Below are 16607 nucleotides of genomic sequence, written 5' to 3' on the forward strand. Positions count from 1 at the left end.
GAAGATAGGGGTTCAAAGAGGAGCAAAAAAGAAGCAAGAGTGGGTGCAGAACGTACTGTTGGGAGCAGGGCATTCCACCGTTTGGAAGCAAGAAGAAAAATAGAGCAGACACAGAAGTGTGCAGGTATTTTAAATGCAGGCTTAAACAAATTGCATCTAACTCCTATTGATTTGGATTAGGAAAACAAGACTCTTAGGCAGTCTATTATTATTATTATTATTATTATGATCATTATTATGATTATTAATATTATCATTATTATTATTATATTTAATGAGTGCTGACCTACCTTCAAGAAGCAACAGAGCGCTTTACAGAGGAATGCACCAATACAGATACAGAACAGAGTGCTTTACATAGGTGTAGAACAATACAGATGCATATCAGAGCGCTTTTCTGTGGTACCAACAGAACAGATTGTACAGCGGGGGATAGGATACAGAAGGGGACAGCAGACGGGTACAGCTGTAGTGGTTGGCGGGGAAGAGATGAGCGGGCGGCATCTAGTGAGTCAGGTGGCACGAGGGGTGACGTGATGGACTTGGTGTTGAGGGGGAGAGACTCATTGAAGAGGTGGACTTGAGTTATTTTCTCAATTGTAGGAGGGTCGGGGGAGGAGGTTGCATGGTCTTGGGGTGTAGACTGAGAAGGCTTGTTTTCTGGTCCTTTTTTTGCAGCAGCAGCAGCGGATTTCAAGTCTGAACGTGTCCTGGCTTCTGGTGGTGTAATGTCCACTGGAGATTCAGAGTTTCTCTGCGAGGTAGCTGGGTGGCTTGAGGGCGACTACCTTATAGGTGATGCAGCAAGACTTGAAGGTGATTTTTGCGGGCACTGGGAGCCAGTGAAGGTCGATGAGGGACGGGTGATGTGGTTGTATCTGTGTAGATCCTTGATGAGGTGTGCGGCCGCATGTATGACACTTCTCAAGGGCACCAGGGAGTATGACGGGAGCCCTTTGAGGAGTGCATTGTCCCCATCGAGGTGGGATAGGATTAGTGCTTGGATGGTGGATATGAAGCTGTACGGAGGGAGGAAGTGCTTAACCTTTTGCACGAGGCAGAGCTGATACCAAACTCTGAGTTTTGTTAGCTATGTATGTCTTGAAGGAGAGGTATTTGTAGATGTGGACGTGTGGGACTTGGCACAGGAGGTAAGCTCGGGTGTGAAGCCCTCAGAGTTCATGGTTGATAGTCAGATCTGTATGTCTGGGTGTTCAGTGTTATTGGTGAGGAGTAGGAATTCGGTTTTGGAGTAGTTGAGCTTCAAGTATGCACTGGACATCCAAGACTGGATCAGCGAAAAGCAGGGGTTGAGCCTACGGATGTTCTTGATGGAGTCGATCTTGAGGTATCGCTGTGTGTCCTCAGAGTATTTTGTACACAACCTTGGTTTACCCACAAAAGGGAAGAGAATGTTTCCTGAATGTATTGAATAGATACATGTATCCCACCCCTTTTACTTCACATGAGTCCCCCTGTGCAGTTTCAGGATAAGGAACAGCATGGGTCTTACACTTTGCACTATTTTCTGTAAATAGAAATAAATCCTTTAATCTACTTTCCTTCACAAGTATCTTTTTAATGACTAGGCTACCTCCAGCTTTAATTTCTAATGAATTTCTGTCGGGAAATAACGTTTCATAACTGCTTTATGACCAAAACCATTGACTATGCCTGCAGGAACTCACGGATGCTTTTTAATTTTGCTTAATGTACACAAACAGAACTGTGTTTAAGTTGCACAAAATGCTGTCAGTTTCACAGTGCACTCTGGATACAAAATGTAATGGATTTTATAAAAATTAAATTCTCTATTTACACTTCACTACAATGGAAAAACACAATGCATTTTTATCTTACACTGCATCTGTGTCTACTTAAATCAAGCATCCCCTTTTCACTTCTAGGCCACCATCACTCCTTCAGAGTTTCCCTGACAGGATCAATGTACAATATAGTTTCACATTGGGGCTTAATTACTTACATTCAAAGGTTGCTTTCTATTTTGTCGAATCAGTCTGGACCCTCTCAGTTTGGAATTCCCTGAAACTGCAAGGTCTCTTAAGTTTTTGTGGCCAGGCTCCAATATGGACTGCTCATCTCCTTTAGAATAGGCATCCTTTCTGCAGCTATGGAAAACCAACACTTCCGTTAGTATCACGTCTCCAGCGAGCCATGTCCTTTGTTTAATTTCAATAATAATTCCTATCTATCAGTGTGCACTGTCTTTTATCATCCTAAAACCCTCCTCTGCATAACTCTGTAACTCTGTTGACTTGTAACCCTTGTAACTTTGTAAGCTTAAAGTATTCTTGTCTCCGCGCCCTGATACCCCCGGGTCTGGCGCGTGTTAAAAATAAACAAACAAACAAACAAACAAACTCTCCAGACACCAGGGCAGTGTTTTTTTTTAAATGCAAAGGTTCTCCTAAATCTTCGTTTGTTGCTATTAAAGCAGATTACAAACCCATTCCTTTGGGGGGTCTTTGGGCTTGCTTTCTTCAATGTTGCAGGTAAATGTAAAATCTCAAACAGTTCACAGGGTTTCTCCGCACATTCCTTTAGGTGCTGTTATAAGGCTACACCTATTATCTTTTTTATTCAAACAACATTTTTAATTTGGTCTTAAGTATGCACCACATTAAAAGAATCAGCAAAGTTTTAAGGATCCATTTTCATTACAGATAATCTTTGGTTCCATTAATCCCAGTCAAATGACTGCTGTTCGCCATGGCTCTGGAGATGAGCAGTGGCTATTGTGCCTACTTGTCCCGTAACTACTACTAACCCAGCAGGGATCCCAATCAAAAAGGTGCAACAGTTACAGCCTGACAGGTATACGTTGTTCACCATTTAGGCTGTAGGCTGAGGGCAGGCAATAGTCTTCACGATCGGTGTGAGCTGGGACAGAAGCAATTCAAACAGCAATAGCAGTGTAGTACAAAAATAAACAAACGCCCAACCGCGATTCTGTGAAAATTGGATCTTTAAATCAACTAACAAAAATATACACACAACTAATCAAAATACTACTTGCCCACCCCTGTATGGGAGAAAGCAGTCTTTAAACTAAAGTGGGAGTCTGGATTTCTAGACAGGTCTGCTCAGGTGAATATTTCAGCAGCAGAATGTCACATGAAACTGTCTCTCAAAAGGCATAGAAGGGGGCTTAAAAATCACAAGGGTTCTTTAAGGCAAACCATGGGGGCAGGCCCTCTTCAAATACCTTTAGTTCTTGTCTTTCTAAGGCTCAAAAGCATTGAGCTGAACTTTTCGCCATCAAACTGGGAGTCTGGGCACTTTCGGCACTGAGCCAGGAACATATCACGGAGTAGCAGACATATTCCAAGAATGCTGTGCAGGTCAGCAGTGGTGATAGTTTTCAGGTAGAAAATGCTGGAACGACAGATAGTTTCCGGTCAGCTGTACTGAAAGATTCATCAGTCACGGTGTGAAGAAGCAGAGGCCTTCTGTCAACGGCAAGCAGGCTTGACTGGCTCAGCACAGCATCTTGGTACTGCAGCAGCGATGGAGGCAGCCAGTATCACGTTGTGGATGCAATAAGACTAGGTTTGTCTTGGATGTTGAGATTGCGGAGCTTCAGCATCAAGTGAAACACAGAAATGCGTGAGACGTTCATGCATCAAAATCGAATATGACCCAGGCGGTTTCCTTGCAGCAACTTCAACGGCATTGAATGTGCCCAGACTGGTGTTCAGGCAGTTTGGAGATGCAGGGAGAGTGAGGGGTCACTTCCTTGGTTCTTAGGTTACTAGTAGACCCAGTCAATGGTCTCAGGGGCATGGTAGTCCTTTCTTCTGCCAGTCCCAACCATGAAGGTTTATAGAGAGCACATGCAGGATTATGACTCCTCCACTGAGCAGGGACCTGGGGACAAACAAGTAGCTCAGATGCAGTAGGCCTTGTCAAGCCAGCTGGCTATCCCAAAAAGGTTGTTGGCATGTTAGGGAGAAGCGTTCCTCTTCCTTGGCGCTCCTGGTCGTCACCTCTCTGACCGAGGACCTTGGAGTAGACAGTACTCCCATTCAGGTTCTAGTAAATCCCTCTTCAATCAGTTTCTAAAGATGAATCAACTAAGTGGGGGGTTCCCCATCCATATAAACAAAATGCCATGGGTGATTGGTGCAGAGCATGTCTGTTATTAAGGCTGCAATCCAGGCTGCTGTAACAAATGCCTTTTCTTTCACATATCATTCCTATGCAGAGTGCTTTGTCTGCAGGAAGTGGGGAGGGGGACTGGAGGTTTTGGAGCCCTAGGGAAATCCAGAATGGTGCATCCCCTTCTTAGATTGTAGGTCCCTCCTGGGCTACTCAAACTCCACCCCTTCCTCTGTCTGCCTACTTCAAAAGGACTCCAGTAATCTGACCCCCGGTGACAGATGGCCATTGTAATGGCATGCCAGCCTTGGAAGTACCCTTTCCATCCTGAGCCCCCAGGGACTGTTCTTTTTTCCTGGAGAACGTGACAAGCCTTCTCAAGAGAGATGAAAGGAGAGGTTTCCTTGATGGATCCCATACGGCTAATGTGAGTACAACCAGCCCAGACAACATAATACACACCAGATGATATATATCTCTATTCCTCCCACACCAGGGAAGAATACTGTCTGACCCAGACTCCCACAACACCAGCCAGGCTCTCATTGTCTCCCATGGGCCTTACCAAACATTATATCCAGGAAATAATCTTCTCCTTCCCTCCATCATCACTGCAAAAGTACAATGAGCCTTGCGTCCAGCCACAAAGAACAAATGTTGCATAGCTGATGGAGGAGGCAAGGGCCGCTGCAGTGAATTAGTTGTTGCATCTGCGCTTTTGCCTAAGTGTACAGCAAGAGAGCAGTCAGATCTAAGCCCCACCTGTGGCACTACAAGCACAAACATTTATTCACAACTCAGCATGGATTTTCTGATAGGTACAGAAGAAAACAGCTTCTCATCTGTCAACATGGGAACGTCCTATCATCTTGAAACCGCGGTCTCTTTCTGCACTTTGAGATATATTTTCAAGTCTGAGAAGTAAAAATTGAAATGCAATTTAAAATAATCTTGCCTTGTGAAACAAGGGGGAGAGCACACAATGGACACAGCTCACACATGATCTCCTCCAAAACAGCTAAGCAATGACAGCAGTATTGCATCAGTATTTCCACGTTGGGCAAAGGATGCAAGTATGACCACTACGTGGTCGCGGAGTGAGAGTCTGCACATGCATGCACACTCCTACTTTACTTCAGATTGTCCCACATACTGTCAAGGAACCCATCATTTTGGCCTCCATTTTACTCCAGGATCCAGAGAGCCTGCCTTCCCAGAAGGGCATGATGTAAACAGCAAATGGTGTGCAGCGCAGTTCACAGGTGGAGAGATCTGGCTAGGTTGGGCTAGTGTGTAACATGATCCCATAACAAACCAGGGGTGTACTGGGAACCAAAAGAGGCCCTGGAAATAATTTTCAAAGTGGCCCCATATTACATATTTTCAGCACGCCCAACCCTTTTCCTCTGAGAACATTTGGAAGTAAAATTGGTTACCACACAAAAGAGGCCCAGGGTGCAGAGTCCCACTAGGAAATATCCAGAGTTCCCTATAGGCAGTGGCAACTCAAGCAGCTTTCTCGCATCCTGAGAGCTCCCTTTCACCTTCTCACTCATGGCTTTTACTCCACAGTCCCCCCTCGCCATCAGCGATAAGACCCTTTTCCAGAGGCGTAGACAGGGTAGAGCCTGCGCGGGCAAAGATATCAATGTCGCTGGGGTGGGCCCAATTACATTAGCTTCAGGCCCCACTTGTTAGAAAATCTTGGCTACGCCTCTGCTCCTTTCACACCCATATTCAGCCTCCTCCCCTGTTGTGTACGCATGCGTCCTGGTCTACAGGGACCTGGGCCCAGAAGCGCCGGGCCTCAATCCTCCAGGGGTCTCTCTGTGTCTCCTCAGGCCTCAAGCTCTCCCCATCTTCTCATGTCTGCATCAGTGGGTGGGGCTTCTATACACAGGAGTAGAAGCCCCGCAGTGCCAGTCTCTTTCACTTTCACCCCTGTTACCCTCTGCAAAGATTTCCGGCAGCCTTCCCCCGGCCCAGCCGGCACCCTCTTACCCAAGATGGTTTAGAAGTGAGTGGTAGGTTGCAAGCAGCTGTCAACTGGCCCCATGCCATGTGTGAAACACTAATCCAGTCCCTGTTTTTCGGCCATAGCTCTCTGCATGCTGGAAATTGTGGTCTGTATTTACTGACATAGAGTCAGAGATGGCAAAGTACTGCAGACTAATAAGATAGACTTTACTGACAGTGGCCTCCATGACCTGGACCTGTTGGCAGTCACATTTTAAACATGAAGAGGCAGAGCCACAAAGAGGTTCCTGCACCTGTGTAATAATTGTAACATGTTCGTAAATGTATCCAGCAACAGCCAATGCAAACTATAATAAGGTGTCTTCTTGCAGCAACAATTGGATGTTTTGGAAAGTGCTGGCAGAGTTAAAGAAGCCTAAGCACGGTGCTAACAGTAAACCTGTCTGGGGTTATAAATGCCTCCTGCATTGGAGAGAACTTAAATACGGGTCACATGGGACAATGATGACATAGAAAAGGCTTCTGTTTACCACAAACATCATTTCGCATTTGCCACTTGTGTGATAAATCTCCCATACGTTACAAATCCACAATTAGGTGCTATTTTAAGAACATGTGTTATTTAAGTAACCTTGCGTTTTTAGCAACAGCAGCTACCTCATAATAAGGCCTTACGATACCAAACGAAAGTAGTTTACAGTGTCCTGTTTTTTCTTTGCATTCTGGGGCATGCAGTTTTGTTTTTTCCTAAATGTTGAGATACCAGCTGCAGGCGTGTAGTTTTGTTTTTTGCATTCTAAATGTCGGACTTCAATTGCCAGCTTGCTTGCATGGAAAGTCAGGAATGGGTGCAGGGCTCTGCGCAGACAGCAGACTCTTCTGGGAAGTGTCTTTAATCCTCAGAGGCACAGCCCTAAGAAGATTGGACATGTCGCATGCCAGTAATTCGGCCACTGAGGCCGCTTGCCGTGCATTTTGGCATTTGTGGTGAAGCGTTTATAACGACAAACTCATACAATGCTAGCACAAGAACCAAAATGAAAGACACAGAAAGGGATGAAACCCCCAATGCTCCAATGGTGCAATGGGCGGAGAAAGGTTCTGGGGATAAAAATGGCGCTTCTCAAGAATACCGAGAAATCCACGAGACCGAGAAACGTGACGGCAAAGAGTGACGAGACATAAGGGAGTCTAAAATGAGCGCATGGTTCAACTTAGAAATACAGTGATCATGTACCCCGTAAGAAAAAGAGACTGTGCTGCATATGAAGACATGCAGTGACGCACAGAAAATATTAGCAAGGGGCAGGAACGGCGCCTTCCACAAATAGAAAAATAACCAGGGATGACATGTGAAAACATAAAGAAATACGAGAAGCGATCAGATGATGAAAGAAATGGTGAGAAATCGAGGAAAGGTGCTCAATAGATCACCCTGAAACTACCCAGAGTAGAAACCACTGCAAGAAAAAGTGAACCGGTGCGAAAGAGAAATGCAAGCTGAAGATTAGAAGGACATGGACGGTGAGATGTGATGGCCCGGGGAGGCGGGGACCCGCCACGCTGTCCATTCCTTTGTGTGGACAGGAGTTTGCTTCATGCCAAGTGAAGAGGAGCCATACAACACGGGTGTGCCTCGCAGCAGAGCACTGTGCTGCATTCCCTGCACCTGCTCGTTGTAGGATTGCGTGCTGACCACTGCAATCGTCAGTGTGCTGGGGTCTGCTGCTCCCTTGCAAGAGTCGCCACCCGTGCAGTGTAGCAGTGCGCCCTGGCATGGAGAGCGCACTGTGCGCCTTTTCTCTGGCCTTCCCTTGACTGGGGACATGTGTGCCTGTCTGCTGCTTGCTTCCATCCCTCACCTGTCTGTGCCTGGGAGCGGACTGCAGACAGTGCGGCTGCCGCATGCTTCATGTTTATGCACCCTTCCCAGCAGCACCCCGGTGTCCTTCCAATAGGAACTCTTTAAGTGCCATATCAACATTCCAATGCGTGCACTGTGCAGGGCACGTGCGGTTCTGGTGGCCAGCCCAGGAGGCCCTCATGCACAGGCGGGTCCAGCTCTGCTGGAAAAAAAAGAAAATGTTCAGCGCCTGCCTTGGTTGATGGTGGCAGCCGGCACTGCAGGCAGCCAATCATGGGCGTAATTTTAGGGGGGGACAGAGGTGTTTGTCCCCCCCAACTTTCATGGCTCTCCATTTTGTCCCCATTCATTTGGCTGGGGCACCTTTTCTTCAGATGTCATGTCCCCCCCCAACATTTTCAGAAAAGTTACTCCACTGCAGCCAATTCAAGGCAATCCACCCAGGCGGAGGCGGATTCACGCGATGTGCTTGTGCTTGTGTATCCTACCGCTACAAAGAGGCCCTAGGCCAGGGGCCTAATGGGGGATGTCCTGGTGTCCCGGTGGGGCAGTCCAGCCCTGTACTGAATTCTGAAAGAGAGTGACAAGCTTAGAAAAATAGTCAGCAGAGGAGGACATTCCTTGCTTGCTTGAGTCTGAGTTTTCATGACCTGCTCTCAGGAAGGACCTTGTGGGAACACATGAGTTGAGCAATAGTTCCCCTGCTCCATAACATTCTCCTTGCAAGTGCCTCTGATATTGGTGCTCTATCTCAGAGGCGTTGCCGGGTGGGGGGGGAGCTGAGGGGACTATAGCCCCGGGTCTTTTGATTGTAGCCCCGGATAGAAGCTCAGGTACTACAATCTAAACGCTGTAGCTAGCCCCCAATCCCGCCAGTCCTGACATTAGCTTAGCCCCTGATCTTTTCCAGACCTAGAAATACTGCTGCTCCGTCCTCCACCCCTAGAGTTTTGTTTAAGCCTCTCATGGACGAATGCCCATTGAGCATATGGCCGGCTCCCAGTTAGTATATATCACATTCTCTCGTGCCTTCCCAAGCTCCGCGTGATGTGATCCCATTCTGTTGTGTGAGACCTTTTTTTTTTCCTTCTTCCCTAGACATGACCTTATATTGCATAGATTGGTGTTCAGGCAGACACCTCTACCAGATCCCACATGTCCACTCCAGAGATGGCTGTGCTGTGAGAGAACACTAGATCCCCTCTCCTGCCCTGATCTAAGAACAGGAGCTAGCTGGACTGGTGGCCATGAGGTTTCGGTCTTGTTGTCAACCCTAAATCTCCCACTGTCAGAGATGGTCCTCAAGACTGCAGCGGAAAGCCCATGAAGCAGTGTGTACAGCCTAGGCATGGTTCATGCAAAAAGATGGGCACCGGTAGATGAAGCCCAAACCACACAGAGCTATGAACACCCAACACGGCAGCTATTGGATCAGCAGGAGGCCACTAACTTTCCAGCAACTCTCCAGCCCCCAACCTACCTATTCTGATCAGACAGCTGAATTGCAGTGACAGTCAGGATGACCAGTTGATAGTGATTAACGTCCTCCTCCCCCCCACACATGTTGACCGCTATTGGGACCTCTTTACATTCCCCTAGTAGATTCCTTAGGATTTTGTCTTGTCCCCTAAATAAATTTGGTTGGCATATATTGAACTAACAGTGGCCTGTGACGCGCCCCTAAATTAGTCATAGTGATGACGTTTCTGCAAATACACCAAACGTTGACATTTGGAAAAATCTGCTCCTTGTTTTCAGCTTTCCTGTTATTCCAGAACGCCGCCATTGCCCTGCACGTACTAATCTGCATCCCCCTCTTCCTGGCCAGTGTAGATTAACTGTCAGGTGTTCTCAGGTGTTAATTTCACGTACGCCCACTCCAGAACACTAGCACACTCCCTTCCCTTCTACTCTTCTGCCCCAGGGATTGCCTGAGCCATGTACTCACTCTCTGGGACACTGTGGAGTAAGCACTTGTGGTATTTTCCCATGTGTACCTCCTACCCAAAGCCCTACCACTCACCTCTCTCTACATTATTCCACTGATGAGGACATGAGTCTTTAAGTCAGTGGGTCATAGGTTTTACCTTCACAATCTCCATCCTATAGTGCGATGGTTTTGAAATAGTGTTTCATGCTGGATTCTTTATGCTTGAAATAACTGGGGTAATTTAAATAAATGGAACTCAATTGGTTGAATTCAGAAGGATGATGTGGTTTGTGTGTCAGCAGTTTGCTCAATGAGTTATCCTACCAGAACAAAACACTTCAGCCTCTTCAAACTGGCATGCCCAAATAACATGGAAGGAGTTGTGAAACATACATTGAGAGGTGAATGTCTTTTACGCAAAGCATCTTATTTAAAGTGCCACTGCCTTTAGTCTATGCCATGGTAGAGGATTTCCAGAGTAACTTGAATTTGGGAGGGCATCTCGGCAGCGGCCTTGGGTGGGGGCCGGCTGTGTTGATGATCACCGGTTATTATCAGGTGAAACACATCAGATCCAGTTAGTCCCACATTAATGAACTAAAGTCAACTTTAGTTTCTTGGACCATTTTGCACTTCTGTGAAGATATTGATACTCTATCGTTGCACCTGCTGTTTGAGATCTCTTTGTTGCAGTGCACAGAATGAGCGCTTCTTTAAGGAAAGCTTTTAGGGAAGCTTTATGGAAATCAGCTTGAAAAATTGAAATTGAACATCCAATGAAAGACCTGGATCATGGAATTTTCTTTTTTTTACTAATGGAGTTTTGTTTAAAGTACAAATGCCAGCTTTTTATCGCTCTTGAGCCAAATCGGCTAGGGCCTAAGGAGGCAGATGGTGTACAGGCATCCAAAGTTGATGTGAATTTTTTTAATCCCGCTTAGAATGATGCCTTTCTATTGTCTTGGTTCATATCCCGCAATACATGATTGGATGTTTATTTTTTTATTTTTAGAACTAGTTTTTCATTCTGGGTCTTCACTCTCCTCGCTCACAGTGGTCACCAGGTATGTATTGCTTTCTTTATGTAGCATTTGTTCAGTGTGAATTTTGTAGTATGATTTTTGTATTTGTATCTATTTGTTGTTAGAGAAACACGAAACATGTTTTATTTTAGATTCTTGCACCATTTGTGACTGGCTCCCTGAGGACAGGTATGCCAACTTTTTCCAAGAAAGGAACAGTAATATTTTTAAAATATAATTTTTTTATTTGGTTTATGATTACATTTACCTTTTATGTAATTTATATGATTTACATACTGTTCCCCGATGAAGGATCTTCACAGATCCGAAATGCCTTGAATTTCTACATCTGCCTCTGAGCCATCATTAGCCTGGATGCCTATGTATTAAAATATATTTTATGATATATGTATACTCCATTGTCACAGTTGGCTGTTTAATTTCGCACTTCTGATATAATTGTGCTTTGAAATGTGGTAGTGCAAGGCACTAGAGCAGAATAGTCCAACACCGGGCCTCAAGGTCCAGAAATATGTCGGATTTTCAGGATACCCCTCATTAAATTAATGGGATACATTTGCACACACAATTGCAAAACATTTTCCCATGAATATTAATGAGCGATATCTGAAAACCCACCAGGATTCCAGCAATCGAGGCCTGGAGTTGGACAACCCTGCACTAAAGGGGTGCAACTAGTACCCAGAAGGTTACTTCTAGGTCTTTTTTCTATGTTGATTAGCACATAGTGCAAGTGTGCATACTGGTGTGAACATACATCATTTTGTTTAAGGTCTCACACTATAGTTCTTTTAAAAAAGGGGTCCTACTTGTGATTATCCGATTAGCTCTCGATAGGACCATTGGTTTCAGTAATTCAATTAGTTGGGACAAAGTAGTCGTATAACGTAAACAGATGCAGCTTTGTGCTGTCTCATGCTGCTCATGTCTCATTTGAAACTTACTTTCAAAGATACATTGCTGTTCGTTACCAAAACTGAAGAAGCAGGAGGGGTTTTTAACCAGAAAAATGGGGCGCTAGAGGATTTAGCAAATGTTTGCGATGGTTAAACCTCTCCAAACCTTTTTTTAGGACATGCCGATTCCGAGCAGTTCGGTTACTTAATCTGTTTTAAGGTTGGAGTGGCCTATATGTATTGATTGGACCAATAAGATGGGTAATAGGCATAGCCACCCTCGGGGAAGCCGACCTGCAAACATTACCTTATGAATCTACTGGTTTCTTTCCAAAGGCCTTCTAATGGTCTCTTGATTAGCCAGTGATTCACAAGCTAGCGCTATGATCTTCCCCAGGCTGGACGATATGATAGGTTATTTATAACACGCTTAAAACCCAGAGGTTTGTAAGCGCTGACCCAGGGATAGGGATCGAACCGGTGTTGCTTTTTGTCGTGTTTGCTTCCAAGGCGAACATGATGCCCCTGAGCTATCCTCCTGAGACAAATATACAGCTCTACTGATTTAATGGCTCATAGGTTTCATGTATCCAGTGTTGCGCAGAACAGAATCCACTTCACAATGGAGCACAACATTCCACCGAAAATGGATCCTTTTATTTATGTTATTAATTTGATTACATTTGTACCTCATTCGCGTTGCTTTAGAGGACTTTTCAAGATTGGAAATAGAGGAAGAGGGGAATTGACAAAGGGGACCAACCAGAACACAATCCACAAAAACAATTGGCCCACATTAACAAATACTTTACTGTCAAAATTCACAAAGTCAGGCGAGAACGCCAACCAAACCACTTGCAGCTCTCCCATCCCACCGCTGATGTAACAGGATTAATCTGTGTCCACTTATGTATTGTCCCTGGTGAGTGATCCTTTTACTCCCTAGGGGGGCACTCGCAGTCTAAAGTTGTACCCATGCTCGTCTGTAATTTTATAAAACACTTCCTCTCCTTGTTTTCAACATTCATTTTAAACACCCCTTATTTCCGAAATCAAGAAGTCCGTAAAACAATTACAACAATCTGATCCTTGATATTTTCTAACCTGCACAGGACAACCAGACATCCCTGTGTATTGCCCTTCTTGCCTTCACTCACAGAATTGTTTGGCACGAGCATCTTCTGAATAAAATGTGCAAGTGTGTATGCATTATTACCAACTGGTTTTATGTCAACCTAGCCACATCACAGACTAGCTAGAAGAATTGAGGTCTGTGTGGTGCAGGCATTTACAGAGGCGAGTACAGAGAATGAGGGACTTTGGAATGCCAATGGACCCTTCCCAGTGAGCTGTGACTTGTCAGGGAAAGGGCCCACTAGCATTCTACATTTCACAGTTCTGTCTGCCCCAGCCCAGGAATAAAAGGTACGACTTTAACGACATTTACAGACAAAAAACAATTCCTTATCAGAATTTCACGGAGGCAACCCTCCGTGTTTTACACTTTAAAAAGCACCCTTTTCCTAGTTTTCAAGAATGAGGATGCGTACTACACAAAACCTTGAGTGCCACCATCGGGAATTTACTCCCCTACACAACCTGGTCAGAATATCACTGAAGCGCTCTCCATTGTAAGAAGTTCACAGCTCCCCATCAAATCTGCTATCTTATCTATGTTTATCTCCAGCCTCTTTCCTTTGCAGTTGCTGAGCAGGTGCATGTGGATAGAGGTCACCTGGCCTAAGCCTCGCCCACCTGTCAATCACCTTAAAATGTTGCCATCTTCCTGTTTTCCCACCCTTTTTCCCTACTTTAGCGGCCCCCAGACTCTTTTCGTTTGCAGTTGGTGAGCTGGTGCAAGTGGATCTAGGTCACCTGGCCTAAACACCACCCACCTGTTAATCACCATAAACTGTTGGCATCTTCCTGTTTCCCGCCCTTTTCCCCTACTTAGGCAGCCCTCCAGCCTCTTTCCTTTGCAGTTGGTGAGCAGGTGCGAGTGGATCTAAGTCACCTGGCTAAACCCCACCCACCTTCTTAGCCCTGCATCGTCCTTTCTGCTCTTAACTCTTAGATCAAGGGTGTCTCTCGCCCGTGCGTCTGAAGTGAAGAGCAGACGAAGAAAAGGGCAATTCCTGAAAAGGCCATCACCACCATCACCAGGCAACGCCAATGTCAACAACATCACCCCTCCACCAAACCTTCAGGTCCATCAAGAACTTCCAAGTGGAAGCCCTCACAGAAGACCCTAAAAACAGGACAAATCCTCCCTCTGCTAAAGAAACTCACTCTGGATCCCGACAACCTAGGTAATTATCGCCCCATCACCCTTCTTCCCTTCTAGGTAAGATCATTGGAAAAGCAGTAGCCGCACAACGGCAGCAACACATCAACACCAACAAACTCCTCCAAACCTACCAATATGGGTTCAGACCCAGATGCAGCATGGAGGCAGTAGCCATACAGGTGGTCGACGAGGCTCTCAACATCGTTGATGACGCCACCCCTTCCTCCTGGTTCTACATGACCTCTTGGCTGCTTTCGACACAGTAGACCACTAGGCGCTTTGGAATGCTAATGAACACCTTACATCGGTGCTTGGGGATCAGCAACCTAGTCTTACGCTGGTTCAAGTCCTACCTCACCAATCGCACGCAGTTTGTTCAGATGGACTCCTCTAGATTGCCAATGCTACCCGTCACCTGTGGAGTCTCTCCAGTGATGTTCAATCTATAAAGGGAGCTGCTGGGAGTCGTCCTAGCCACACACAACATCCACATCCATGAATATGCCAGCAACACACAGCTATACCTCAGGATCGACTTCATCAAGGACATCTATAGGCTCAAAACCTGCCTCTTGCTGATCCAGTCTTGGATGTCCAGTCCATACTTGAAGCTCAACCCCTATAAGACCTACTCCTTACCAACAACATCGAACAGCCAGACATACAGACCTGGCTATCAACTCTGAGGGCTTCACACCCAAGCTCACCTCCTGCACCCTCAGGTTCCACATCGACAAACACCTCTCCTTCAAGACACACATAGCTAAGAAAACTTTGGTATCAGCTCTCCCTCCTGTGAAAGGTCAAGCCCTTCCGCCCTCTGGCCAGCTTAAGCATTGAAGCACTGGCCCTCTCCCACATTGATGGTGGCAATGCAATCCCTAAAGGCCTCCAGTTATCCTCCCTTGTGCCCTTGAGAAATCTACTACTCCCGGCCGCATCCCACATCAAGGATCTACGCAAACGCTACCACATTACCCCAGCCCTCAGCGACCTTCACTGGAAACTTGTGAAAGAAAGTTGATTAAAGAACACCCAAACATACAAGACCTGGCTATCAACCATGAACTCTAAGGGCTGCACACTAGCTCCCAGTGCATGCACGAATATCCTTCAAGTCTTGCTGCATTATCTATAAGGCATTCATTCTAAAGCCAACCAGCTACCTCGCAAAGAAACTCTGCATCTCCAGGGGACAGCGTAACACCAGAAGCCAGGACACGTGCAGACTTGAAATCTGCTGCAGAAAAAAGGATAAGACCAGAAAACAAGCCTTCTCTGCCTACACCCCATCACTATGGAACCTCCTCCCCATCAACATCAGACTCACCCCCTGCACCTACAATTCAGGAAAGAACTCAAGGCCCACCTCTTCAAGGAGTCTCTCCTCCTCAACACCTTGCCCATCACATCGCCACTTGCACCTCCCGCCCTTCTACTAACTGCCACATGGTACAGCTGTACTTCTCCTGTGTCCCCTTCTTTATCCTACCCACTGTATATCTGTTCTGTTGTTACCACTGAAAAGCACACCGTTATGCATCTGTAATGTTGTATACCTCTGTGAAGTGCTGCGTTCTGTATCTGTATTAGTGTATACCTGTGGAAGCACTCTCTTTCTTCTTGTAGCTAGCACCACGCTCAATAAATACCATAATAAATACCGTAATAATATTGTACATTCTTCTATGATCAAAAGAGCATTGCTCCTTCCTGTATATAAATAAACAAATAAATAAATAAAAACAGCGTCTTCCAAGATTCTATCTTATAGAGTCATGCTCAGACTCACCTTCTATGAATATGATACGCTCTCCACAGCCCATCTAAAGCCATTTACAAGGGAGGCACTCATCCCTCTACTTTTCCTCAAGCATTGGCTTTGCACCCTCAAGACATTGTCCCTGATGCTCTTAGGAAAGGGAAAACTGTAGCCCTGCTGAAAAAAAAACACAACAGACTCAGACAACTTGGCAAGAAAGGGTTTGGCACTGCGTGAGCCCAGTTGTATAATCAAGCAAAATCCAAGTTTTGATATCTTTAATTGGACTAACAAAGTATTATATTAAGATGGTAGTTCCATAAGCTTTCAATGTCCCAGAGACCTCTTAATTTTATGGTGTTCATAAGACAAATGAGCAACAAAAACAAAACCCAGTACATGCATAGCTGGGCATCACTTTTACATGTAGAAAAAGGCAAGGGATTCTCGCACTTTAAACTCCATTAGCTGCAGGAATTCAGTCTTGCATGGCCCCTTTCAATAAAGAGCCAAACATTGCAAACAAAACAGACATATGATCAAACACTGGGTTGCTGTTCTCCTCACTGACAAGTTACAATCAAAGCAAATGGTTTAGACATAATGCACGTGTCCAAACATTTAAATGTGTAGTGTCTAATGAGTGGAACTTTACTGGGACCCTAGGTTTGGAACCAACCTTGCTGAGCTCTGTTTTTGATTGTGCCGTTTCTTTTGTTTTTTTGCAAG

Source organism: Ambystoma mexicanum, chromosome 1q, assembly GCF_040938575.1.
Source record: "Ambystoma mexicanum isolate Mex_15411 chromosome 1q, UKY_AmexF1_1, whole genome shotgun sequence".
Lineage (NCBI taxonomy): Eukaryota > Metazoa > Chordata > Amphibia > Caudata > Ambystomatidae > Ambystoma > Ambystoma mexicanum.